The sequence below is a fragment of the Epinephelus fuscoguttatus genome, linkage group LG5, assembly GCF_011397635.1.
Source record: "Epinephelus fuscoguttatus linkage group LG5, E.fuscoguttatus.final_Chr_v1".
Taxonomy (NCBI): Eukaryota; Metazoa; Chordata; class Actinopteri; order Perciformes; family Serranidae; genus Epinephelus; species Epinephelus fuscoguttatus.
In genome coordinates, this window is record NC_064756.1 from 25324839 (window position 1) to 25340991 (window position 16153).

Consider the following 16153-nt stretch of genomic DNA (forward strand, 5'->3'; position numbering starts at 1 on the left):
GCTTGTGCAGATACATGCTTCTCCCAGATGCAAAAAAAATAAATAAAAAAGCGCCACAGAAAAGCCCCTTTTATTGATTCAATGCAGTTTTCTCTCTAGCAGAGCACTGGACGCCTGGAGGAGTAGCTTCAAAGGATCAGTTCACCTCAAAATGAAAAAAACAAACACAATATTTTTTTCCTCTTACCTGAAGTGCTGCCTCTCAATCTAGATTGTTTTGGTGTGAAGCAGCAAGTGTTGGAGATATCGGCTGTAGAGATGTCTGCCTTCTCTGCTATATAATGGAACTGGATGTCACTCGGCCTGTGGTGCTCAAGGCACCAAAAATACATCTGAAAAACACAACAGCAATTTTTCTTACCAGAAATCATGACTCAGTTACTCAAGATAACTCACAATATTGAAGAGAAGACAAACATCTCTGTGGCACATATCTCCAACAGTCACACCAAAAAAATTTGGATTGATAGATAGCACTGCAGGTAATGCCCAGTAAGATTTACACCGAGATTACTTGAAACAGGCCGTTCTGCAATGTTCTAAAAACCTGGCAGTTCACACCAATGCAACTAGATGAGATGGTGTATCATCTCTATGCAACAACTCTCTGTATTTCCATTCTGATTTCCAGCTTTTCAGGCTTATTTTGTGGCTGTATATAATTTGTAGCTTCTTAAAATATGAAAGAGGATAGTGATACTGGCTGCAGCTGCATTTGTAGTGATGAAACGACGAAAAACAGAAACAAAACAAGCATCAGATGGACTGTATTCATAATAAATACGCCACAATAATACAAGCAAGCAGCGGCAATTAGTTAGTCAATGATTGTGTGTGTGTGTGTGTGTGTGTGAGGGGGCATAAGCACGTACAGTGAGCAGCAGCAGCAACCCACCGCCCAATACAAGCACACCTTGAGGATGGAAACAGAGGGCTTGGTAGGGATGGAGCACCTGCGGCAGCAGATGAACACGCTGTCCGCGGTCATTTTGACCTGACCAGCGGACTTTACCCCAAGCCAACTGGCTGTAGAAACAGGTGATGCGCTTTGTGTTCTAAAACCAGCCACTGGCGATTTGACCAGCTGAGTTGCACGTGACACCATCAGCCGGCTTGAGTCGAGCTCAGACAGCCAGTTTGTCTTTTCTCTGCAATGTTCTAGAACAATTAGTCTCCTTGCAAATCTTTGGTCTGAACTGGGGAAAATGAGAAGAAAGGAGGAAAAATATTTATTCTTAATTTGGGTGAACTGTCCCTTTAACTTAGAGACACATTCTTCACAAACCCAAAGACTTAAGTAGAGCAGCAAGTATGAATTGGCAACCTGCGTGGACAAACAAGTTTCCTGGCACATTCACACTCACTACCATCTGTTGCCTCCCACCTCATCTATACCTTACTCTGCTCCCTTTCCCGTCCTTTGCCAAGTTCCCTGATTAAATCATCCCTGCAAGAATTTCAACAATCAATGTTCACTGAATCCCAGTTCCTACTTGTTCCCATGGCTACTGGAAAGACAGAGAGCAGAGCTGTGGGAGATGTAGTTTGTTCTTACGTGTAACTTCTAACTACTCTGGTTCTTTGTGGCTCTGGTGGCGCGGTGGTAACGCTCATCTTTTAATATGACCGTGTTATATAGTGGGGTCAGGTGTTGGGAGCAGAATGGGGCAGTGCAAGACTGAGTGACAGAGAGGAAGAGAGAGCGATGACAGCTGCAAGAGGAAAAAAAAACAAAAACAGGAAGGCTAGATGTGGAAAGATTGAGCGTTGGGGGTTACCAGTGCAATGGTTGCGCTGCAGGACTCAGCTGTGAGCTGCTGATTTACAGGGCCTGAAGGACAGCCACAGCCTTCCACCCACTCTGTCGCCATGGGAGATGGTGGAGAGGAGGTCTCATCTCCTTTTCTTCCTCGCCGTCATTCTCTCTTCTCCACAGTGCTTATCCCTCTATATCTTTTTCCCTCCGCCTGTCTCTCTGTTCTTTATCTGCCCCCCCTTCTCATAACCCACCAAGCTCTTGTGATCATTCTGACTAATCTCACTATATAACAGTTAAGCCCAACCTCCAGGAAGGTGAATAATGATGAACATTGAAATAATTACACCAGTGGGCACATTCAGTCTTTCAGTGCATCCATCTGCCTGCGTACACGTGTGCACACGACCCATTCATTTCACCGGTCAGTCCAGCTGTACTTCCCTTGTTGGTAATGTGACTGAAATGTGTGTTATCAAAGGGCTGCAGGCCTCAGTGCACTGGCAGTAGCAATGGAGAGAAGGAAAGGAACCACAAACAGGAACTATAGCCTGCTTCCAGGAACCACCACATCATCCCCCACACTCAAACCCCCCCACACACACACTCAGAGACACAATGATGCATGTGCACACACACAAACAGTATCTGTGTCTGTCTCTATTCCCTCTGACTACACACCACCCTCTCTTTATCTCAGAAGGCAGAAGCAACAGTTAGTGATCACATGACCACAATAGTCTCCTCTCATTTCTGTGTTAGCTCAGGCTCAAAGTAAAGACTAAATAGAAGAAGCAGAGGCAAATACACTGAGCACGGTTTATTGAACATTTATCACTTTTTCAGTATTTAAACAGAATACACCACGAGAGAGAGCGTGCAGAGCTACAGGAGGTTGGGGGAGGGAGGGAGGCTGTTGCCACAGCAACCAGAGCAGCGGCGCTCGTCATCATGAGGCTTCTTCTGCATTGTATGGTTGTGTGTGTGTGTGTGTGTGTGTGTGTGTGTGGACACAGCGCGTGTGAGTTCACCCTCCTCTCTCCAGACAGGAGGCGAGGACATCCCCCTCTAACACTGTGCCAACACAGAGAGAGAGGAAGAGAGGGAGAGACACACACACACACAGCAGAGGGAGAGAGAGACTGAAACCCCATAATGCACTGCACGCTGCAGGGCTGAAGTCGTGCAGATTCATCAGTTCCTGTTCGGAAGGGCTTGTGTGTGAGCGCACACACACGCGTACACCCAGACCGAGTGCAAGTGAAACACACAGACAGCCGGGCAGGTAAGACAGCTTTTTCTGTGAGCGTGCGGACGGACACTGGGTTTACAGGATCATCTCTTTATCTGTCTGTTGCTGCCTCTTGAGGGGAGGAGAGGGGAGAGTTCCTTTATAGAGACGACAGGGTGTCATTAATATTTGACATGTTATGATTCCGACAACTTCCCTGCCTGTTGCGAGTGATTGCTGCTGTTTTTTTCTGACTTGGGATTGTCTGAGTTTGGGATTTTTGAACAGCGAGGATGGATCTTAGAGAGATGTGAAATACCTGATATGCATGTGGAATAACTGTTAGTTTTTGTCTGTTGCTGGGTTTGTGTTTTTGCATAGTTTCCCCCCCCTCCTGCCTGCAGATAGTGTTTGACTGTAGCTGATTTGAATATGCTGGGCAGGTTTTGCATGTAGGCTGACTTATATTATGGTTCAGGTGAACACAGTGTAACTTTTAGGAAAGGATAACTTGTGTGTTATGCCATACTGTCACAGAGTAAGTCATTCTGACGACCGTTTACCTTTTTGCGTGCATCATATACCATCCTGCATAATGCTATAAAATAGTTAAAAATTAATTTAAGAATTCAAAAATTATTCAACAAAACAACAGGAACTCAGCAGTAACATTAAGAGTTTGAAAGGTTTAATCAAACATCCAGCTTATGTTGCATATTTTGGCTGACATGCTTCTTGTAACACTAAAGTAAGACAATTTATGTTATTGAAAATGAAAATCAAAACCAGCTTGAGCCAGTGATGCATTATAAATTTGCTGTCATTGATCACTGATGAGGCATTCTTGGATTAAGCTCCCATAGCTCTTTGTAATAAAAAATAAACACACAGAAGTTGGTCCCACAATACTACAAATACTCTAATAAACTAAGCTTGCTTTGAGGTATACAAGTACTGATCAGTGACACTAGTACAAGCTGATTGGCGGGTACAAGTTGCTTCTCCATTATGGGTCAGTTTGTGGTTTAACGGCCGCTGGGGCTTTTGACCGTATCTGTTACGCCAGAGACACAGACAGGCTGGAGAGTGCGATTGCAGCAGCTCAGGGCAGGGACTCTTAAACTTTATTACCCCAGGACTCAAATGGGAAATTTCAGTTCACCCTGTGACCCCATCGTGTAATAATGTTTCAACACTGTCATGTGGAGACACAACGGAAGTTCAAGATGAGGGCTTAGAGTGAGAAATAGGTTTGATTATTTCTAAATTAAACTTATTACAAAAGGTCATAATTTAAATGTCTGTTAAGGAAATAACCAAACAAGGCTTCAGTGGGCTCAGTAATCGGAAGATTGGTTATTCAATCCCCAGCTCCTCTAATCTGCATGTTGGAGTGTGCTTGGGCAAGACACTGAACCACAAATTTCCCCTGATGGCTGTGCCATTGGTGAGTGAGTGCATGTTAGGCTGATGAGCAGTTGGCACCTTGTATGGCAGCCTCGGCCACCAGTGTGTGATTGGTGTGTGTATAGGTGACTGTTAGACTGGAAATCCAGACTCAAATCTAGAAAGATTTTGAGTCTGGCCCTCACCGATACACCCTTCCTACCCAAGGGACGGCACTAACTGAAGCATATTAAATGCTGCCACATGCAATTGGATAGCAAGATGGCCAATCAGAGCAAAAAACAAGGTGATGTATTCATTGCACTAAGCCCTGTTTGTTTGCCGACCAGTGGGGCTAACTGATATATTATGCTTTTGCCATATCCCGTCAGCAAAACGACAAAAACGTCCCTCCTGGAAACGAAGGCTTCTAGGGCAGTCTTCTGTTCCTCTCTCAAGGAAAAAGATAAGTGTAGTTGGCTTAGCGTTTCTTCCAAAGCTTCATTGAATGGACGCGGTCCTTAGGTGGCTGCCATCTTGGCTGTTTACCTTTAGACTCCTATGGCGCAGCGCTGTTGTCATCATATTATACTCCGCCCAGAGCAGTGCAGTGCAAATTCGAATTTCCAGGTTAGATGACTGTGGCATGTAGTGTAAAAGTGCTTGGACTGATTGGAAGACTAGTAAGTCACTAGTCTTTCATAGCCAGGCCTAAAGCATGCTTTATAATTCTGAAAAATGCCCAAGGTTGTTTGTATTTTGTTAAACCAATCACAATCATCATGTTGCTCTTGCTAAATCATGTGGGGGATGAACTTATTTTGGTGGAACATGTGCTTGTGGGAAGGCTAGCAGTGTCATTAAACTGGCTCCATAAAAGAAAACACCACAAAAACTGTGTGATTCAACTGTACTTAATAAAAACGACAAACATAATTCGATGATCGGCGCCCTAGAGGTGTAGCCTGATTGTACTTTAGCTATGGAAGAAGTCACAGGACCTGTTAGGACCACAGACAATTTGCTAGCTATGTGGCTCTTGCAGCACACTATTACAACAATATCACAGAAGCTTGTGTGAAGTGGAACGTTTCATTACATTGATGAAGTCAGTGTCTCTGGTGTATGCTGCTGCCAGGGTAAAAAGATGTGGCAAATCAACTCTGACTGCCCGTGCCAGGAAATGGATCAACATTGGGCACAAGAGTCCTGTGAGACCGAGTCCGGGCTTTTCCGAGGAGTGTTTACAAGTTGTTCTGTCTTAACATTTCACGGAGAGAACAAAGCAGGCATGATCCAGATCTTCGCCAAAACTTGACATTTTCAGAGTGTATGTTGTTAGCTTGGAGTTTGGTGTTGTTTCCTGTAGCAAAGGGGATTTTGGAAATGGTAACACGCAGACAGAAGAGGTGGCAGGTTTATAGCCACAGTCTGCATCTGGTGAGTCAGACTTGGAAGGCCCTAAACAAATTCAAGTCAATTTCACCATTAAACATAAGTTGTATTATCTCAAAATCCAGCGTTGAAATAAAATACAGCTCAAGGTAATTTTATTTAGATTACCCTTTATCACACAAACGTCTCAAAGGAGCTCCGAGACTGTTTTGCTTGTGTGTGTGTGTGTGTTGCACCTTTTTCACAGTGCGTATTATGTGTGAATGTGGGAAGCTGTTTATGCTTGAACACTGTAACAGACTATGCAAAGAGTTTCTCCTGCTTAGGAATTGAAATGCAAAAAAGCCATAATGCAGATCAGACAAAAAAATCTTTGAATATTCAGTTTGTCTCCATTTAGCTCTGACGGAGCTTCTATCTGCGCTCCCGCTGCAAAAAAAATCCACCTGTCAAAACTGAAAGTGGAGCGGCTTCTCTTTTTCATTACGATTCCTTTCATTAAAAGTCGCCCCCTCTCTATCTGCGATGTCGCGTGATAGAATTATCCAGCTGACATGCCGATGACAGCAGCATCTATATCTCTTCCTCCACTCTGTATGAACTCAGCGCTGGTATTCAGTCGACTCTAAGCCAGCTAAAAAAATGTTCAGATATGTGTCTATATGCTGTAGTCATGTGGGTATATAAGGTCTTCTTCAAAGTGAGAAAAAAAAGAAAAGCAGAAGGATATATGTGTTTAAGTTGAGAAATAAAATACTAGAGCTGTTTCAGTAGTGAGTTTAGGAGCTTTTTGAACAATAGTCATTCATATATTCCACTAGTGGTCTGTTTTAGAGCTCTGTGTTGACAGATACCCACATTTTCCACTGAGGTCACATCTTGGGGCCCCGAGACTATGTTGAACACAGAGCTGTTCAGACTAAGATTAAAGATGCAGAGGCTCTGCAAATCGTGCCGTTTTAACAGACTAAAATAGCTACTGCTTTTTAAAGATCATCTGTTTAATGATTTGACCTTAGATGCTCAACAATAGAACAGAGGTCTGTTATGAATGTTGAAAGCCTCTCAGACTCACACCGGGTCGCCCTGCTGGATTTTCCATTCGGTAAGATCCCTTTCCTGGTTCTTTGGTAGATATTCTTTTACTCTCCTTCCAGCTCTGGCTTTGCTTAGCAGCATGGATCGGAGGTGATATATGGATCCAGATCTCCTTGTCCAACTTTAACTCCTCCTGTCTTTGTTCTCTTTCAATTTTTTTTCCCTCATTCTCGTCTTTAATGGTGTGGAACACAGGGGACACATGTTCATGGATCTGTGGTCTTGTTTTGATATGATCTGAATGAGTGAAGACGTGTGAGACACCGGCTCGTGTTAGAAAGCATTGCCTCAAAAGTCCTTTTCGCTCTCTCCTCCATACACAGACATCAGCAGAGCAGTGAGCAGGAACCTTAGTGTGCATTAAATTATCTGCAATTGCAGCAATTATGTGCAAGTCCAAAACCTTTCACTGTGCCTTGTTTCTTCATCACTGCCTTTCTCCCTTTAGACTAGAAGCCTGCCGGTGGAAAGTACATTTACTCAAGTACTTAGGTATGATTCTGGCAACGTGTTATTTACTTAAGTATTTCCATTTTGTACTATTCTGCACTTGTGTTTCATCGTGGCTCAGGGTGATTGCATATTTTAAAACCTTACAATGAGCATTCAAAATATAATGAATCAGTAAATGAATCTATAACGAGTGCATGAAGTAGTTTAAATCAGCGACAACATTCGAATGCTGCTTACACATTTATGCACAAATAATAATACATATCATAAAATATTAAATAATATACTTTAACACTGAAGGGGGCCATTCTGCCATGATGGTGAGTACTTTAACATTTGATAGTTTTTAAGGTTCATTTTTTTCATTGTACAACACAGGTTTGCACAACAGTGTAGTTGTTGTCCTTTCATACTGCACAAGAAAAACAAAAACAAAAGCAGTGGGGATTTCCTGTAGTACAGGGGTCGGCAACCTTTAATATCAAAAGAGCCATTTTTGGCCAATAAAAGGAAAAAAAAATCTGTATGGAGAAGCAAAGCATATTTGAGCCTTATAATGAAGGTATCTAAATTAGCCAGTCAACATCAACAATAGCTCTAAATGAGCATTCATTAATAACTTTAACCACAGGGTTGCTTCTCTGCAGTGGACTATTTAACTTTAACTTTGCAGCATTGGCGGAGAAAGAGAACAAATCTGTCCGCACACTGTTAAATTCTCTGTTTTCCTTTTTTGGATCGGGAATCCTTAGCTAGCCACTGTCATTGAGGTTTTCAACCTGATGATGCACATTTTAGTCAATGAAATGTTTTTTAAAAAATGTAATCACATTTCTACGGTCAGAAAATGTAAACTCACTAGAACAATGTATGAAAGTTAAAATGTTTAGAAAATAACAGTTATTTATTTCCCTGTGTTTTTTTTTTTTTTTTTTGATAAACCCACAGGGAGCCACTGCAGAGGGAATAAAGAGCCACATCTGGTTCCAGAGCCGCAGGTTGCTGTAGTGCGTTTTGTTTTTTTTTTAATGTGCTTTAGGAGGAATGTTTTTGCAGCAACAAAAACACGGGGCAAATTCTCTCTAATATATAGGGGAAAAAAAGACATCAGGGATACATTGTCCATCAACTTTGACTCAGTTGAGCACCAAGCATCACTGATGCAAACATACAGTCTACCACCAGAGTCCTGCACTCTGTCAGCATGGCACATGTCCGTTCGTCAAGATCTGGGATGTCACGATGGAGCCAGGTTGCTGCAAGATGTGGGCACAACAATGTCCCATCTCCCTATGCTAAGTACATTTACCGTTTTGCAGTTTATAACTTAAAGCTGCATTAATTGATACTTGTGTAGGCCTATTAACAGTATCACTGTGCGTAATGCGGAATGTGGTGCGTTAGTTTTGAAATGTATATGTACAAACAATGCATGAAGACAGCCTGCACTCACAGTGACAAACCCACAGAAAATTATCCTCTGACTCTGCAATTCCCCTCAGCTTTAAAGAGTATCTTAGTATCTCTCACCACTCTCATCGTCATTGTTTTTTGCTGCAGCAGGCCATCGAGTGCAGACAGACAAAGTTAGCAACCAGCTACTGAAAATAGTGATGCATTTAGCAGCTAAGGAGCCAGATATTTTTTACAGGATTTGGTGGTGACCAACTGCATGTACAAGGACAATGAATACTTGACATTTGCCAGGTCACCAGAAACACACCACCGTAACACTTTATAAGCTGATAATATGTCAATTTCTTTCTTTACAGCTTTTTCTTCTGCCCCTAAATAGCTAAAAAAATATGTGAATGCAGGTTTAAGTACATTTTGCTTACAGTGCTTAATCACTTTCACCAAAGTTACATTTTGGATGCAAGGTTGTTGCTTGTAACAAAGTATTTTAACATTGTGGTATTGCTACTTTTACAGAGGCAAAGGATTTTTTTGTCCGAAGTGTGTGGTGTTAGGGGCGAAGTCAAGCAGTGTAGTTCAGGGGTCATCCCAAAACTAAGGAGTTTGGGGGCATGGAAGACTTTTCTTCCCATTCACGGCAGCTATAAGCACTATTATAAAGCCATTTGGGGTGACCGAATGCCAAAAAATCTGTTCATCATTTGGGAAAAACATGTTAGTTGCCCAGGACAAAGTATCATCCTGTAGAGTCTACATTTAATTTTGTATCTAATTTTATATCTCCAATTGTCTTTATCTTTCTAAAACCATAACACAACTGATGTTGAGGATGACTCATTTTCACTGCTTTGCTGGTGTGTTAAATTTGACGTCACGGACGGGCCAGAAAATAGGTTAGCAAACCACAGAGAGCAGCATGGAGGTCAGTGAAGATGTTACGATCTCTTACTCATTCAGTCTCTCTCAAACTCAGAGCTAACTTAATACTGAACAATGTTCGCGTGCTGCTTGGATGGGGGCGGATGGTGAGTTGACAGACCGACATTACATTACCCAGGCAAAGGGGCTAAAATTAGCGAGCCCCCCTGGGTGTCATATTTCCATCACTGCCAATTGGAGCCGATTGAAGCTGGAGCTGATTAATACCTGTGACTGCTGCACGGACATTTGTCCAGGAAGTTAATGCCAGTTGTAACCTTTCCCATGAAATACTAAAGCTAGATGTTAGTGGGTCTTAATGGGTTTTTGTCCAGTGAGAAAGGGGCTTAAATTATGGTCTTCAATACTCTGAATTTAATATAAGGCCAACCGAAGAACATTCACTCAGTTACATTAGATTTCTTAAGGAACTAGCACAGTAGGATGAACAACATGAGCATATATTTATTATCTGGATGACACAAAGTTGAAGATATTTAAAAAGCTAAAAGATTTGGGGGTTTTAAATAAACATAAGGAGCTGGAGCCCCCCAGAAGCCACCCCTCTGGCGTATGTTTGAATACAGGTGACCCACTGAAACGCCCATGACCAAGACACTAAATCTGTCGCTAACAGCTGTGCTCTGTGTGGGGCAAATGGGAATAAATATTATAACTCAGATTTACTTTACAGACAAAGCTTTCTCCAGATAAAAGTGCTATCATGTCCTGCAGCCTCAGAGTCCATTTGTATTCCAGACAATCACAATACAACATGTGCACACATAGAGACACTGCAGCTCATTCCCACCTCAGTTTAATTCTGGAAGACAACTGCAGGGCCTTTTTTGGGCACGTGTCGGCGACCTGTCAACGCTAAAATCGAAATTCCATATTACCGGCGTCTGTAATGCGTCTCTTTGACTCTATGAATGAATTGATAAATATTTATAGAAGCTGGAGCTAAACATTAACACTTAGAGCAGCACAGAGATCCATCATAGGTGCTTTTGAGGGCAGGCTGCAGGCTGCCGTTCAATCAACACCTTTCCCTTGCACTCTTACACACGCACATACACACATGCGCACATGCACACACAAGCCAATACAGTGATAAATTCCAAACACCCTGATATATTGCAGCCACAAGTCAGTGATGTGGCTCTGAGTCACTTGGTAACACCCACCTGACATACACGCCTCCGCAAACACACTCACACACACACACACACAACACCACGCACTCGCACATGCTCACATACACAAACATGCACCTGACGTAGTGTTTGATGGAGTTAGACGCCATGGCAACAGAGCTGTGACTCTTGCTGTCCTGTGAGTGGACTGAAGCTGTGGAGGAGGGAGGAGAAAGCTACCAGCTAGCACCGCTACTCAAGTGCAGCTATTATAATTCCCAATCTCTCTGTCTCTCTATTCTCTGCTTTTCCTCTTTCTTCCTCTTCACCACAACTGCTATTTGCATGCTGCATTTTTGTTTGTTTTTTTCAACTGCAATGTAAAGGCTGTAAGTTAAAAAAAAAAAAAAACTCAACGAGGGGAAGTAGAGGAGGCAGCAGAGAGGTCAGCAGGCATGTATTTTTAAAGCCATCGATTGTGCGAAACCCTGACACATCATCAGAGGGAATCGCGCTGATTCTCACAGCCGCAACCAGACAGCACTCTGGATGGCGTTTTATTTGTTGACATATTATTTTTATCTCGCCCTCCTTGCACTCTCACTTGCTGCATCACCCCGTTTCAATCGCAAAACAAAATGATTTAACTCCTTCTCTCCTTTCCTGCCTCCGTTTAACCCTTTTTAAATGTTTTTTATGTTGCCTTACAGTTTGTTTTCTCCCTGTCTCTGTTGCTGTCAGTCATGTTTCATAAAGGTAGTAGCACAGATAAGGAGAGCTGAGGGAGGTAGAGGCGCAGGGGGGGGGGCGTGCAGGTGGACAGGTCTCACAAACAGCATCTGTATGAGATTTACTGCCTGCAGATACAGATGGTGGAGAGACTGTGGGGAAGAAAAGGGGGGGCGAGGGAGGGAGGTGTTGGAACAGTGCAGGTGAATTGCATTTTGGTCTCGGGTAGCATTTTCACGGTCTGATTGTCAGCATTTGTTAACATACACACATGCACGCAGGCGTGCGCACACGCTGTCGTGCAGTGTGGGAGCGTGGCTGTTGACAGAAGAAGTTTGTCTGAGTTAAGTTCCCCCTGCGTTGCCCTCCTCCCTCTTTTGCATATGATCCAAGCGCGAGCTGTGAAAGGTGAACTTGCAGCCTGCTGTGGATAAATTATGTGTGACATGTTTAGCTGTGCTGCCTTATATGGAGACTGGTGTATCTGAATAGAGTAGGGCTCTGCCAAGAGGGAAGGAGGGAGAGAGAAGGAGCTAGGGAGTGAAGGACAGGGAGGGAAGGAGGAAGAGGAGAGGGAGGAGGAGGAAGGAAAAGAGGCAGGGGAGGGAGAAAGCGAAGGAAAAAGGAGGGAGGAGGGGGCAGTGACGGAGGGAGTGAAAGAGAGGAGTGCCGCGAAGCAAGCATGAGGTTTTCACTTTCCATTCTCCCCTCAGCAGCAGTCAGATGAGTCCTTGCAGAGATACAGTAAGTCTTTGCTGTTTACTCTGTGCATGTGTGTGTGTGTGTGTGTGTGTGTGTGTATTTGAGACTTTGTGTTTGTTTTAGACCCGACAAGACTAAGTTGTCCCTGCTTACATTTGCTGCTCTCTTCTGCCATTTTGCCTTTTTCGAATTTTTATTCACCATCTGGATGTTGCGTGTGATGTGTTGATGTGTTGTTGGAGTGAGTTATACATGTCTGTCTGAGCGTGTGTGTACATATGCAGATGGCCACCGTGCTTCACTGCTAATGTGTGGTAGTATGAGGCGGGACAGTTTTAATGTGGAAAAGAGCTGAGCAGACAAAGGAATGGGTAACGTTAGTGTTTAATGTTCCGCAGACTAGTTAGCACACGCACACACACACACACACACACACACACACACACACACACACACACACACACACACTCATGCACTGGGACACACACACACACACACACACACACACTGACACACATTCCCATTTCTGGCAGGCTACTCACTCTCTCGCTTTCTCTCTTGGACTACACTGAAATCCCTGTTGTGTGACTCCCACTGTGAACACTAAAGCTAAATATGCGCTCACGTTTATGGATGAATGAATGAAAACACACACACACACACACAGACTCACTCAGGAGCACACTTACACATATGAACAGCCGCACGCTCCTCCTGTATAATGACTGCACTACTGGTGTTTACACTACGGCTGCCCTCAGGAAATGATTAAACTCCCCCTGTACCCAGGCCGTCTGCACCAGCCTGACACACAAACACATCAACAAACGTTATGTGCACACACTAAATCATCTCTGAGATTTACATGTGGTAGAAAGGCCAATAAAGAACAGAGTTTGGATTAAATAGCTTCATATTTATATGTGCATGTACACTATTTTAATGGAGAAAATGAATAAGCAAAGCACTATAGGGGACTCTGTATGAGCAGGATTTCAAGTCATTCTTTTAGGGCTTATTAGCCTTTAATTGATAAGACAGTTGTTAGCATGAGGGGGGGGGAGAAAGGAGGGTAATGACGTGCAGCAGCGGCCATAGTTTGGAGTCGAGCTCTCGGCCGCTGTGACAAGGACAACGCCTTTGTATATGGGGCGCCTGCTCTACCAGGTGAGCTAATGGCCACCCCTAGATAATCTTTAAGTTTACAGAGACTAACCAGTTCAAACTAATTGAACACGTTGTGACAGTAGCAAGTAAAAACTTCTATTTAACAGGCAGAACCAAGACTCTGTGGTGGGCGGCTATCTGCCTCTACCGGTTGTGTTGAGTAAGAGAGGACTGGTGAGTCGGTGTGCTTCCGAACACTTGTTTGTTTTGCATTAAAAACTTAATTACTGAAATAGGGTCAGAGTATCTGGAAATTCATCAGCTTTGGGGTCTTTACTGCATCCACTACTCATTTGTCACCTTTCCATAAGGTTTGGATACCTGCACTGTGAGCAACTGTGAGCAACTGTATGATGCCAAGCGTATGATGCCAGTTTTCCAAACTCCATGCAGGAAGTTGTGAGAGGAGGTGTCACTTACTTTGATGACATATTGGAAGTTCAAGCGAACTGTTATGAATGCCTGCTGCCTGCAGTTGCTAAACTAATAAGCCTAAAGTCCCAGTGAGGCAGAAGTTGGGGCGTCATTGCTTCTGTACTGTGCTGCATTTCCTGGTGAAAAGTACTTTTTAAGGGGTGTAAAGGTTGAAGTGGGATTTTAATCAAATCCTTTGCATTTAATTGGGGCACCTAAAAGTTTAGCACAATGCAGAGCTACTGTGGACTGTTGGCTCCACACACACTTTCCTCACCGTTAGATCAGGAGCAGGACGAAAGAGAGATGCATAAATCAAACCTCCACCACATTGTTTTGGATATGAAATATCTGCCAGTATTAAAAGACACATCTCCTTCTATCTCTCTACATATTGCTCTATTAGCTATTACAACCCACAAATGGTGAGGTAGGGTTTTATCTGACTCGTGTGGCTAGCTAGTTGCCCAAAGTCTCGACCTTTTGTAAACGCCCCTGAGTGCAGCATGACTCATCAAACATTTGACACTGTTTTACCTGGTTTTACAGAAAGAGAAAAGACAGGGATTTAATGTACAACTACTCTGATGCAGATTTTTTGACATTGATGAGGCATATGATCAATGAACACAGGGACACAGGATTAAAACTGGGAGCTTTTCCAGGTTACTTTAATGTAACTTCATCCTCTCACTTGTGATGTTTGAGACTCAGCCACCGACAAAAAAGAGGGGAATCAGTTTATCACCACAGACCTTTAAAAAATTCTGCTAACCTTCATGACTAAGGCTCCACTGTCTGTAGCTACATACTTCATAAAAAAAAAACAACTCTTGCAGCAGTTTGCTAGTGGGAGACACTTGGTTTTCGATATAAATCAGAGCAGCTCCGAAAAAGAAATGGTAAAATTTAAAGTAATCCAGTCATGTTGCCTGAATGTTGATGGAAATCTGCAGGTGGTGCACCTACAGTGTAGATATAGAAGAGTATTTTGTATACTCATTAATTTTGTAATAAAATGTATTACCATAGTGATGTGATTTTGTTATTTACCAAGCTAATGCTGCACTAGACGCTGCATCTATCTGTGTATTCCCTGCTGTTTTGAGTGCACACCCTCTTCTCACCCACTGATCTCAACACCTCTGTCTCTCTTTCACAGTTTTACTTCCTCACCCCTCTCGGCCTATTCTCTGCTTTTTTTTTTTTTTTTATGGCTCTCTTTGTGTTTCTCTTTCGGCGTCTGACTCTCAGTGGGTTGAAAAAGCTTCTCTGCAGATCAGAGCAGGCAGATCTACAAGGTCATTAGAGTATAGAACAGCGAGAGCGCAGAGGCACTCAGATACATACTGAATTTCACAGCACACAACAACCCTGACTAAACAACTGGGTGCGAGAGAAGAAAGAGACTAACGCAGAAAGAGTGAGGGGGGAGAGGATGCACGGTTACCTGCGTTTGATTGTGTTGATTCTTGAAAAATGAGTTTTTTTCTATGAATTTGTCCCTCTTTTCTCTTCCTCCCCCACCTTCTGGTTTCATCCCTCAACTAATCTGTCCTTTGGAAGTGATGTCATCTCCCTGCTGTCCTCAGCAGGCACAGGGCAGTCTGTCGAATGCAGATGAGCCGCGTGCTTTTGTGTGTGTGGGAGCAAATTAGTGTGTATGTGGGTAATGACATGAGCACCCCAATACCCTGATTTACATCATTCAATTATGGTGGAAAAAAAAAAAAAAAGAAAATGGGGCGGATGCTCTGATCAAGGTGACAGCAGGAGAACGTGAGTGGAAATGACTTCAAGCCTCAGAAATTCAACGCGGAGCATATCACTGGCAGATAGACAGTCGGTCACTCAGACAAATGGTTGGGGGAGTCCTACGAGGCCATTTGGCAAGTGGCAAAATCACAGTGAGTCAGGCAGTGGCGTATGATTGCTGTTTTCCCTGCCGTCTGCAAAGCTGTCACTGGACTAATGCACACTAGTGGAAGATGTAATCTATAGTAAATACAGTTGGCTCCACGGTGGAGCCCTCTGTGATTTCCACAGATTAAGGTGTCAAACTGAATCACTGGTCATAGACAGCTGAAGAGTACAGATTATCCCTGTTTGGCCAAATGCTGCTCTGATGACAAGTCAGGGATTTTGCACTTCGTGTGTGTGTGTGTGTGTGTGTGTGGCTGTGATTTGGAGAACTGATTATTTTCTTTGGGGGAGCATCCCCTCCTCCGGTATTTCCCAATTTGATCAAAACTACCAGACTGCGGAATGTGAAGAATTCACAGAAGGCCAAATCATTAGCGTTAATCATCTCCATCTATTGAGCTCCATAATCTTTACAACAATTCTGCTATA

At 43.3% G+C, this 16153-nt stretch overlaps 1 protein-coding gene across 10 annotated transcripts in view; it reads left to right on the plus strand.

Moving 5' to 3' along the window:
- Positions 1 to 2888: 2888 nt before the first annotated feature.
- Positions 2889 to 16153, plus strand: part of LOC125889357 (muscleblind-like protein 1) — a 90395-nt gene continuing 77130 nt past the window's right edge. For 8 of the 10 annotated variants that reach the window (XM_049577244.1, XM_049577246.1, XM_049577251.1 and 5 more), the window contains exon 1: positions 12110 to 12262. The gene's annotated coding sequence lies outside the window, so the exon portion shown is untranslated. Of the gene's footprint in view, positions 3042 to 12109; positions 12263 to 16153 lie in introns of those variants that run through there. The other 2 variants (XM_049577245.1, XM_049577249.1) reach the window with 2 other exon arrangements.